Raw genomic sequence first — 10907 nt, forward strand, 5'->3', positions numbered from 1 at the left:
TACAATTCAATAATATGTCACACATAAATTGCATTCTATATTCACTACCCAAAGTTAAATTTCCTTCCGTAACCATATATTTGACCCCCTTTACCCTCACGTACCTTCCCCCTCTCCCCTTCCCTCTGGTAACCACTAAAATGTTGTCTGTGTCTATGGGTTTTTATTTGATTGTCTTGTTTGTTTGCTTTCAGTTTTATATCCCACATGAGTGAAATCACATGGTTCTCAACTTTTTCTAACTTATTCTATTTAGCGTGATATTCTCAGATACTTCTCCCAAGGAGACATACGAATGGCTGGCAGATATGTGAAAAAATGCTCAACTTCACTAGCTATTAGGGAAATACAAATCAAAACCATAATGAGATACCACCTCACACCTGTAAAAATGGCTATCATCAACAGGACAAGTAATAACAAGTGTTGGTGAGGTTATGGGGAAAAAGGAACCTTCATACACTGCCAGTGGGAATGTAAATTGTTACAGCACTGTGGAAAACAGTATGGAAGTTCCTCAAAAATTAAGAATAGAATTACTATGTGACCCAACAATCCCTCTTCTGAGTATCTACTCAAAAAAATTGAAAACATTTGTTCATAAAGATATATGCACTCCAATGTTCATCGCAGCATTATTCACAGTGGCCAAGACATGGAAACAACCAAAGTACCCTTCAATTGATGACTGGATAAAGAATATGTGGTACATATATACAATGGAATATTATTCGGCTGTAAGAAAAGATGAAATACTACCATTTGCAACAACACAAAAAGTTCAGTTTTAGACAGTGACTAGAATGGTTTTCATGTTCCTCTCTCAATAGTGATGAAGGATGTATCACACTATATGAATTACATCAAGCATACATACTTGTTATTTTAATATCTGAATCCCATTTCTCATCTCCCATGAAACTGTGAGCTCCTTATGGGCAGAATCTCTGTCTTATTACCTTTGTATCCCCACTGCCTATCATGGTACCTGAAGAGTAGAGACCTTTGATAAACATAATTAGATATCACAATTGTGATAATAACTAGAATTGAGGGCAGAACAAAACAAGGAAATCTGAGAATGAGAATTTGTCCACATGCTCAAGACTGTCCAGGGAAAAAGGCACATATTCAATGCAGGTATTCCAGGTCTTTGGAAAGAAACATCAAATACCTAATATTTTATAGAAGTGAAAAACAAAAGACCTATCTAATAATTACAGACTACAAAATGTCATTAGCTTTCTTGAGAGCCAAATCACAGAATCGTTTAAAGAAAGGTCACATAGCAATTGTGAATGATGTTGTAAACGTATTCAATGAACATTGAGCATTCTGTTTCCTTACAATTCGAGAGTCAGTTCTTGATCTTTAAAATGAAGTTGGCTTACCATTTGGCTATGATAGCTTGTTGAATGTATATCATAGTGATGGTCAGCATCTTACTCTAATCACAGCTGAGCAGGCTCCCTGGGAGTTCTGTTTTGTAAGATAATTTTCCTAGCAAGAAGGAAATAAGTGTTCTAACATAACTTGATTTTAAGGTTAAGTATATTTTTCATAAATTGTAGATTGACTTTATGGCATTAATCAGTCTTTTGCAATTCAGTTAGCATTACATGAATTTTATGAAGATTTAATAGTACCCAGAAACCAAGCCAACATTGTTTAAGATGTACCATCAAAATGTTGGGAGCTGGGTTTTCTTATTGATCTCCTTGCCTCTCATCTTATTCTGCCTATTTTCTACTCGGTTGCAAGAACGACCATTCTAAAACATAGAACATAGTCTACGACCATGCTACCCTGAACAAGCCCAATCTTATTTGATCTCAGAAGCTAAGCAGGGTCGGGCCTGGTTAGTACTTGGATGGGAGAACACCTAGGAAGACCAGATGCTGTTGGTGTAAAAAATAAAAAAATAAGAGATTGTAAGCTGACAAGGTCTTTGCAACTGTGAGGTCAACCAAGGGTTGACTCGCCTAAAAAAATAAAAATAAATAAATAAAAATAAAATAATGTAAAACACGGAACATGCCACCACACCTTTCTCCATAAGACCTTTCAATGGCATCCAGTTGCATTCAAAAGGAAGTCTAAATGGCCCTAAATGGCCTTTGACTACCTCTTGGCCTCAATTCCTGATAATCAATCCTTTACTCTATATTCAGAGAGTTTAACAATCTATCTTTCCCAATTGTAACATAGCATCCTCATCACTTCACATCAACGATTTTTCACTGGTAGCAATTTTGTACCAAGGGGACATTTAATGATTTGGGGACCATTTTGGTTATCACAACTCATGGGATAGTACTGGCACCTAGTGAGTAGAGGCCAGAGATGCTACTATACATCCTACAATGTATAGAACGATATCTTTTATCAAAAAATTAACCAGCCTAAAATGTCAATGGTGCTTTGGCTGAGAAACTCTGCTTTAGATAAATGATCACAAATGAACGATTGCAACAAATTTTCAGAAAAGTCCTTTTAAAACAATGCCTTTAAAATAGGTTTGGCAAACTATGGCCTATGGGCCAAATCTGGCCCACCACCTGTTTTTGTAAAAACAATTGTACTGGCACACGGCCATGCCTATTTGTTTATATATGGGCATTTTGTCTATGGCTGCTTTTGCAACAGAGATGAGTAGTTATGACATTGACCATATGGCCCACGAACGTTAAAATATTTTCTGACTGGCTTTTACAGAAAAAGTTGCCAACTCCTTCTCCAATGCCTAAGGTTGCAGAAAATGTAGTATACAATTATGACCTGCAGATGGGAAAGAAAACAATTTTTATCAACTGACACACTATTACTGTTATAGACCTGTTATAGACGCTACAAGATAAGTGGATATCCATCTAGTCTTCTGGGAGAAGCACTTTCTGTAAACTAATACTGAGCTTTGCTGGCAAGATATTATTAAAAAGAGTAGTTCAGGGTTTAGAAGGAATAGGGTGAAATGGAGTGGAGTAGGAAAAGCTTAGTCATCAGATTTTACTATTTCTTCCCTAGCAATCTCTCCACTCAACATACTCTGAGCACAGCCTACTACATGGCTTTTGAAGCAGGCAGATTTCATCACTCCTCAGTTTCAGACACTTGGTAAAATTTGCAAGGAGAGATGCTTAGTGAGGCAAAGGACTATTATGAGGAAAATAGCTAATCCAACCAAGCATTTGGCAGCCTCACTGTAGCTCCTCAAAGACATGAACTTGATTTGTTATTGAATCTTCCTTTAACTTTAGCAGATTGCTAATAAAATTAGAAACATGCAGAAGTTGGAATAAGTAAGTGACACTTGAAATATCTGCTTGGGTTTCTTCATATGGCTATTGTTGACAAATCCAACAGTTGAGCAGCACAGATATATTTCAGATGCACAAAATACCAATTCAGCACATAAATTCTTATTTTATATAACATCAGTTTACTGTGTTTATAGTAACCACTGAGTTCAACTACTGAGTACCCACATGTATATACATGCCACACACTGCTTGTAGTTAGTTAGGGCAGCACCCTAGGAGCTATAGGAGAGGGAAACAAGTTTCTGTCACTGCTCAAGTGGTCGATATTTTCCCTGGGATGGGGAAGTGGTGGGGGGTGAATTGGGGAGGATGCTGCTCCTATAATTGGGACATCCACAAATCAAGCAAACCAAAATCAGAATCTTCTCAGCTATCTCTGAAAGATAACATGTGCAAACAGCTAGATTGTTGAGATCTGTATAATAAAATAGATAGTCCAAAGAGAAAATCTCTACTTCAGAAATATGATCAACAAGGATAGTGCTAACCGAAATAGTGCCTTTGTGAAAATTATTTTTAAAGGTGCTTTCCAGGGAGGATGTAAATCTGAGAATACAAGATGAACCCTTGCAGCAGCAATCAGACAGGGAAACTGAATCTGAGATTCCTACTTTAAGCCACAGATCCTAAAACAGAGATTTTCCTAGGGGGTAAAAAAAAAGAACTTAAAACTGCATCAAGCAGTTATAAGACCGAATATACTACAACCAATAAAAAAATTCAATTAGTAGTTCAAATTTTTTAGTTAAAAAAAAGATATTATAAGGTTAAAATATGAAACTTCCAAAGAACAAATCATCTCCAGCAATCTAAAAATTTATCAACAGGAAATATATACATTTTTGTACAGTCTCACAAGGAAATATTATACAATAGTGAATACAAGAAAACAAAAATTACGTGTAACAGCACTGAGGAATTGCAAAGTTAAATGACAAAAGCAAGTTGGAAAGACTATATTGAGAATGATAGCACTTTAATAAAACTCAAACAACAAAAATACAACAAAATATTTTAGGATTACGTACATATAAAAACTGCCACCAAAAAAAAAAGGCTGAAATTTATAAACATAACTTCAAGATAGTGCTTACCATTTACCAGAGACAAGAGAAAGAACACAAATGCAATGGTATTGTCAATGTTCTAGTTCTAAATTTGACTGTAGAGTTATGAATGTTCATTATTACTTTGCTTCGGAACTTAAATATGTTACATAGTTTTGTCTGTATAAAATGTTATATAATAACTACTTTAATGCAGAAACCATTGGTACTGAGAAAGATAATAAGAAGTCAGAAAACTTAAGCCTAGCAGAAAACACATGTTGACTAAAGGTAAGACTAACTAACGGTGTGATTTTTCCTACAAATAATTGCAAATAGCCTTGCCTAAAGTACTCATCAGTGAATACCTGGTCTGGAGACTATGAGCCCACAAGATTAGGTGTCTTCCTTATTCACACAAATCACTAATTTAATGTTTCTAAAAAAACAGTTGAGATTTTGTTACAAAATCATGTGGAAATTTAAAAGAAGCGAGTCCTTGAAGAGCAAAAAAAAATTTTAAGTCTCTCATAGTCAAAATAAGAATGAATGAGAATTTGAGTAGTACATTGAGCCAAGGTGCTTGCCCTGATGGGGAAATGCAGACTCAATTACTGTAGGGAGAGTGTCTCAGGTTGGGTAAAAGTGTGTCATTGAGTAGCATCAGCACAACAATCTCAAACCTCTCCAACGGATTCCCTGTTCATCGAGAATAATTCTAATTGAAATTTGATTTTCTTTTTTCTAAGTGGTTTTTTCCTACCATGTTTCCTTAGGTGAGTGGCAGAACTATAAGGCAAGTTCAATTCATTTACATATGTGCATCTGCATGTGTGCTTAAATTACACACATGCGCACACACTTGGTGGTAGCAAAAGTCAATCCTTTGTGAGTCTGGGCAGCATGAGCCAGCTGTCTCTGGACCCCAACACTCTAGCGAAGCTGAGGAAACCACACAAAAACCATTGTAACAAGGCATTCTACATAACAGCTAAAGGACCTGCAGACAATCTGAGACAATGCCCGTCTAAAGCTCCTCTGCAGCTGAGTACAGATAGGAAGTCAGTTTGGATATCAAAATAACTGTTTGACCAAGGGGAAAAAGTTCTAAGCAATGGCCACCTACACAAGCACCCTCCCTAGCTGACACGGAAGCTGCTTTCAAATGGATATTAAGACAGGCAACTTCTCCCCTCTGCTTTCCCATAGAAACAGATTTGATATGGGATAGAGACAGGAGGTGACTTCAGCTATCAGATTATCCCTAAATCTCATAGAATTCTACACCATGTAGCCTTAGTAAACCAGAAGAAATTATTATATAATGGAATAAATAGGACAGTTCACCCACTTGAATAATTGAGGGGATGACTTTCATAATGCTCTAGAAATTGACATACACATCTGTTCATTTCCAACGAAATACATACAACTATTTATAAAAGAAGAGAGAAAGGAAGAGAAGGAGCAAATTCAATGAGTAAACAGAGGCAAATAAAAATAATAAACACCTCAGCCAGAATTTGGGATTATAGTCTTTCATGCAGGTGACAGGTTGTTGAGACTGAGAGAAGGTGGTAAAACTCTCCTCATTCTTTCCACTGAAGTACTCCAAAGGCCCAGAATAATGAACTGGAAACCAAGCCTTAGCCAGAAGCACTCTGCCTCCTACTCAGAATTTTTTAGTCTTTATTTTTGTCTTAAAAATCTAAGTGACTTTTCCTATTTGGTCTCATAATATATCCATAGGAAAGCAAAAAAAAAATGCAAGATTTACTGATTTCACTTCCATGTGTAGATTACAAAACCTTTAGGAATATAAAAATTCAACACTCCACAACCTCCTTAGAATAAAATTGAAATATAAGGAAAATGTGCCATGCTTATCAGAGGTTCTGTGTACTCCTAGGCAATGGTAGGACCTAAATCAATTAGCATAATAGATAAATATGGAAAGAGAAAGAACAAAGCTGTAGTTAAATTAACCAGAGAACACCACTGAAATTTTCACTTGTAAGTTGTTTTATGCAACTCACTGTACTCTCTCCACAGATGCTGCCAGGTCAAGGAGGGAAATAATAGCATCACATCATTTCCTAGAAAAACAGCTCAGTGTCTTTAATTTACAGAGATCCAGCATTCGGCTTCCAAAGAATAAGGATATATTCTTCCCGAATCCTTGGGGATCAGTATCTCAAAAACAAAAGACAGAAGACCTCAGGGTAATGAGTCAGGATGAAATGAAAGATTCTATTTTAGAATACACCAGGGTAAGAAATCTACAGAGATGTGAACAACCTTTCCTTTAAGAAAAAAAAAAAATCATCAGGTATCAGTCAAATGATATAGAACTGAGTGGGTCCCTAGATCTTAGTAAGATCTAGATTCCATGAAGTTGGAAATCGAGTTGGATATTATGCTTGATATTCTAGCATAATAACTAAAGCAATGACAAACATTCTCCAAAAGTCTGGACTATCCCATTCTACTTGATTTTATAGGTACATACCCATATATATACACACAGAAGTTGACTGTGACTGCAGATTGTGTAAGCAATGACTATTGTTGACATGTGGGTGTGATAACTCTAGTAATAAGACACTCTTGGCCTCACCTGAATTTTCAAAATATTTCAACAGAAACAATCAATTAAATCTCAGTCTCTCAGGGGCTAACTATTCACATCACTTTTCTTTCTTTCCCCAGTAGTCTAATTTGGAACTTTTATTACTCCTTAGCACCTTCAATATTTGACAAAAGACAATTGAAATTCAAATCAACCTATTTTGCCTTCTGCTGCCAGTTTGATAAGGCAAGGAAATTAAAATACCACACACCTATTTTTATAGTAGTTGTCTGTAGATACATTTTAATTATCTTCATGCATCATTCATTATACCACTGTCTTTTTCCAACCACTGTACTTATAAGCCATCATTTCATGAATGGAAAATTCTACATGAATGTGAAAGTACTATTCTATCCCCAAAGGAAAGCAAGGACTATGATTGTCATTCTTTACTTGCTTAGACCAGGAAATTCAGCCAACCTCCAGTTTCCTTCTCAGGGTAAAATCACAGGATCCATGAAGATGGATTAAAAAGTCATGTGTGTTGAAGACTTCATGAGTCAATGACTCTTTGCTCTGAGTTAGTGCATACCTGGGACTGTCATATTCCTTCCAGCTCAGGATAGCCAGAAAAGCACAGTATTGGGAGTCAGAGACCCAGATTCTAGTCCTATCTCGGCTGCTCTTCACATCCCTACAGTGATTTTATAACCTCTCCTGAGTCTCATGTCTCTCTGAGTCTTGATTTGGATTCTAGCTAAGATTCCTCTATGACTGTCTTTCGAGTTCTTCCTTCTTTCAGCAATATGTTTTTACTAACTAAAACTTAGGAAAGCTCAAGATATATTTTTTGGAGTCTTAATGGCTATTGCAACCTCTGCCAAGTTGGGAATCACCTACAGCTGTTACTCCAGCTTTGGACCTCTAGGGAGACAGTTAGTTAGGAATGTTTTTCCATTAAAAAAAAAGGGCTAGCCTTTGGGTAAGCAGCCAAATAGATGCAATTTTTGTTTTACACTCCTCCCAGCTGCCCTTACAGAATACCCTTCATTCCCGACAAGTCTCTGGTATGCCATGGAGCACAGCCTTTGGTAGTCAACTAAACCACAGGAAGATGAGAGCTGATAAACCTAAGAGGGTACCTTCTAGATATTGCGTTGGAATAAAGAATGAAATGGACCTTAATGTGTTCCCTGTATCTGCCCCTCTCTTAGCCTTTCCCATCTATTCAAATCTTCTGATTGCTCAGGACCAGTTCTTTTCTTTTTATTAAGTTTATTGGGTAACATTGGTTAATACAATTATACAATTTTCAGGTGTACATTATACTGACATTTGTATATTCTATTGTGTGTTTACCACCCAAAGTTCAGTTTCTGTCAGCTATTATATATTTGATCCCCTTTACCCACTTCACCCTCCCTCTACCCCCCTATATTTGACCCCCTTTACCACATCTACCTCCCCTCTCCTCCCCCACTCCATACTCTCTGCTAACCACTAGTCTATAAATCATGTCCATGAGTCTCTGTTTGCTTGTCCTGTTCATTTATTGCTTTTAGGTTTATATCCCACATATAAGTGATATCATGTGATTTTCTACTTTCTTTGTCTGGCTTATTTCGCTTAGCATGATTATTTCAAGATCCATCCATGTTATCGCAAATGCCAGTATTTCATATCTTCTTATGGCTAAGTAATATTCCATTGTATATATGTACCACCGCTTCTTTAGCCAATCATCTATCATAGGACACTTTGGTTGTTTCCATGTCCTGGCCACTGTGAACAATGTTGCTATGAACATCAGTGTGAAAATATCTTTTCGGATATGGGTATTCAAGTCTTTGGGGTAAATACCCAGTAGAGGGATTGCTTGATCATATGGTAGATCAACTCTTAGTTTTTGGAGGAACCTCTATACTGTTTTCCATAGTGGCTGTACCAATTTGCAGTCCCACCAGCAGTGTATGAGGGTTCCTTTTTCGCTACATCCTCTCCAACATTTGTTATTACTTGTCCTGTTGATGATAGCTATTCTAACAGATGTGAGATGGTATCTCATTGTGGTTTTGATTTGCATTTCCCTAATAGCTAGCGATGTTGAGCATCTTTTCAAATATTTGTTGGCCATTTGTATGTCCTCTAGGGAGAAGTGTCTGTTCAGGTCCTCTGCCCATTATTTTATTGGATCGTATTTTTGTTGTTATTGAGTTGTATGAGTTCTTTGTGTACTTTGGATATCAGGCTCTTATCAGAAGTGTTGCTTGCAAATATATTTTCCCATTAGGATGGTTGTCTCTTTACCTGGTTGATAAGCAGAAGCTTTTTAGTTTGATGTATTCCCATTCATTTATTTTTGCTTTTACTTTCCTTGCTTTTGAGGTCAAATTCATAAAATCCTCTTTAAGTCCAAAGTCCTTGAGTTTGGTTCCTGTGTTTTCTTCTATGATTTTTATAGTTTCAGGTTTTATATTCAGGTCCTTAATTCGGTTTGAGTTCATTTTAGTGTGTGGTGATAGACAACAGTCTAGTTTCATTCTTTTGCAGGTGGCTTTCCAGTTTCCCCAGCACCATTTATTTCTCCATTGTATGTTTTTGGCTTTTTTTGTCACAAATTATTTGCCCATATTAATATGGGTTTACTTCTGGACTCTCGATTCTGTTCTACTGGTCTGTGTGTCTGTTTTGCTGCCAATACCATGCCATTTTGATTACTGTCATTTTGTAGTATAATATAAAATCAGGTGGAGTGAAGCCTCCAGCTTCGTTCTTTTTTTCTCAGGATTGCTTTGGCAATTTGGGGTCTTTTGTGCTTCCATACAAGTCTGATGATTTTTTGTTTCATTTCTTTAAAAAACGCCAATGGGATTTTGATGGGGATTACATTAAATCTGTATGATGCTTTAAGTAATATGGTCATTATAACTACGTTAATTCTTCCAATCCAAGAACACAGAATATCTTTTTCATTTCTTTGTATCTTCTTCAATTTCTTTTAATAGGGTCTTGTAGTTTTCATTACATAAGTCCTTCACATGTTTTGTTAAAATTATTCCTACATATTTTATTCGTTTTGTTGCTAATGCAAAAGGTATTGTTTTTTCCACTTCTTTTTCTGACACTTCATTATTAGAGTATAGGAATGCTATGGATTTTTGAACACTGATTTTTGTATCCAGAGACTTTACTGTATTTGCTTATTGTTTCTAGTAGTGTTCTTGTGGAGTCTTTAGGGTTTTCTATATAGAGAATCATGTCATCTGCAAATAGTGACTGTTTGACTTCTTTGTTTCCTATTTGGATGCCTTTTATATCTTTCTCTTGTCTGATTACACTCACTAGGACCTTCAATATTATTTTGAATAAGAGTGGCAATAGTGGACAGCCTTGCCTTGCTCCTGATCTTAGAGGGAAGGTTTTTAGTGTTTCGACATTAAGAATAATATTGGCTGCGGGTTTGTCATAGATGGCCTTTATTATGTAAGGTATTTTCCTTCTATACCGATTTTGTTAAGTGTTTTGATCATAAATGGATGCTGTATCTTGTCGAAGGCTTTTTCTGTATCTATCGCTATGATCATATGATTCTTATTTTTTAATTTGTTTATGTGATGTATCATATTAATCAAGTTGCATATGTTGAACCATCCCTGTGCCTCTGGGATGAAGCCCACTCGATCATGGTGCATAATCTTTTTAATACGTTGCTATATTCGGTTCGCTAGTATCTTATTTCGAATTTTTGCATCTGTGTTCATGAGAGAGATTGGTCTGTAGTTTGCTTTTTTGTGTGTTATCTTTACCAGGTTTTGGTATCAGGGTAATATTGGCCTCCTAAAATGAGTTAGGAAGTATCGCTTCCTCTTTGATTATTTGGAAGAGTTTGAGGAGAATAGGTATTAAATATTCTTTGAATGTTAGGTAGAATTCACTGGTGAAGCCATCTGGTCCTGGACATTTACTTTT

Source organism: Pteropus alecto, unplaced genomic scaffold, assembly GCF_000325575.1.
Source record: "Pteropus alecto unplaced genomic scaffold, ASM32557v1 scaffold164, whole genome shotgun sequence".
Taxonomy (NCBI): Eukaryota; Metazoa; Chordata; class Mammalia; order Chiroptera; family Pteropodidae; genus Pteropus; species Pteropus alecto.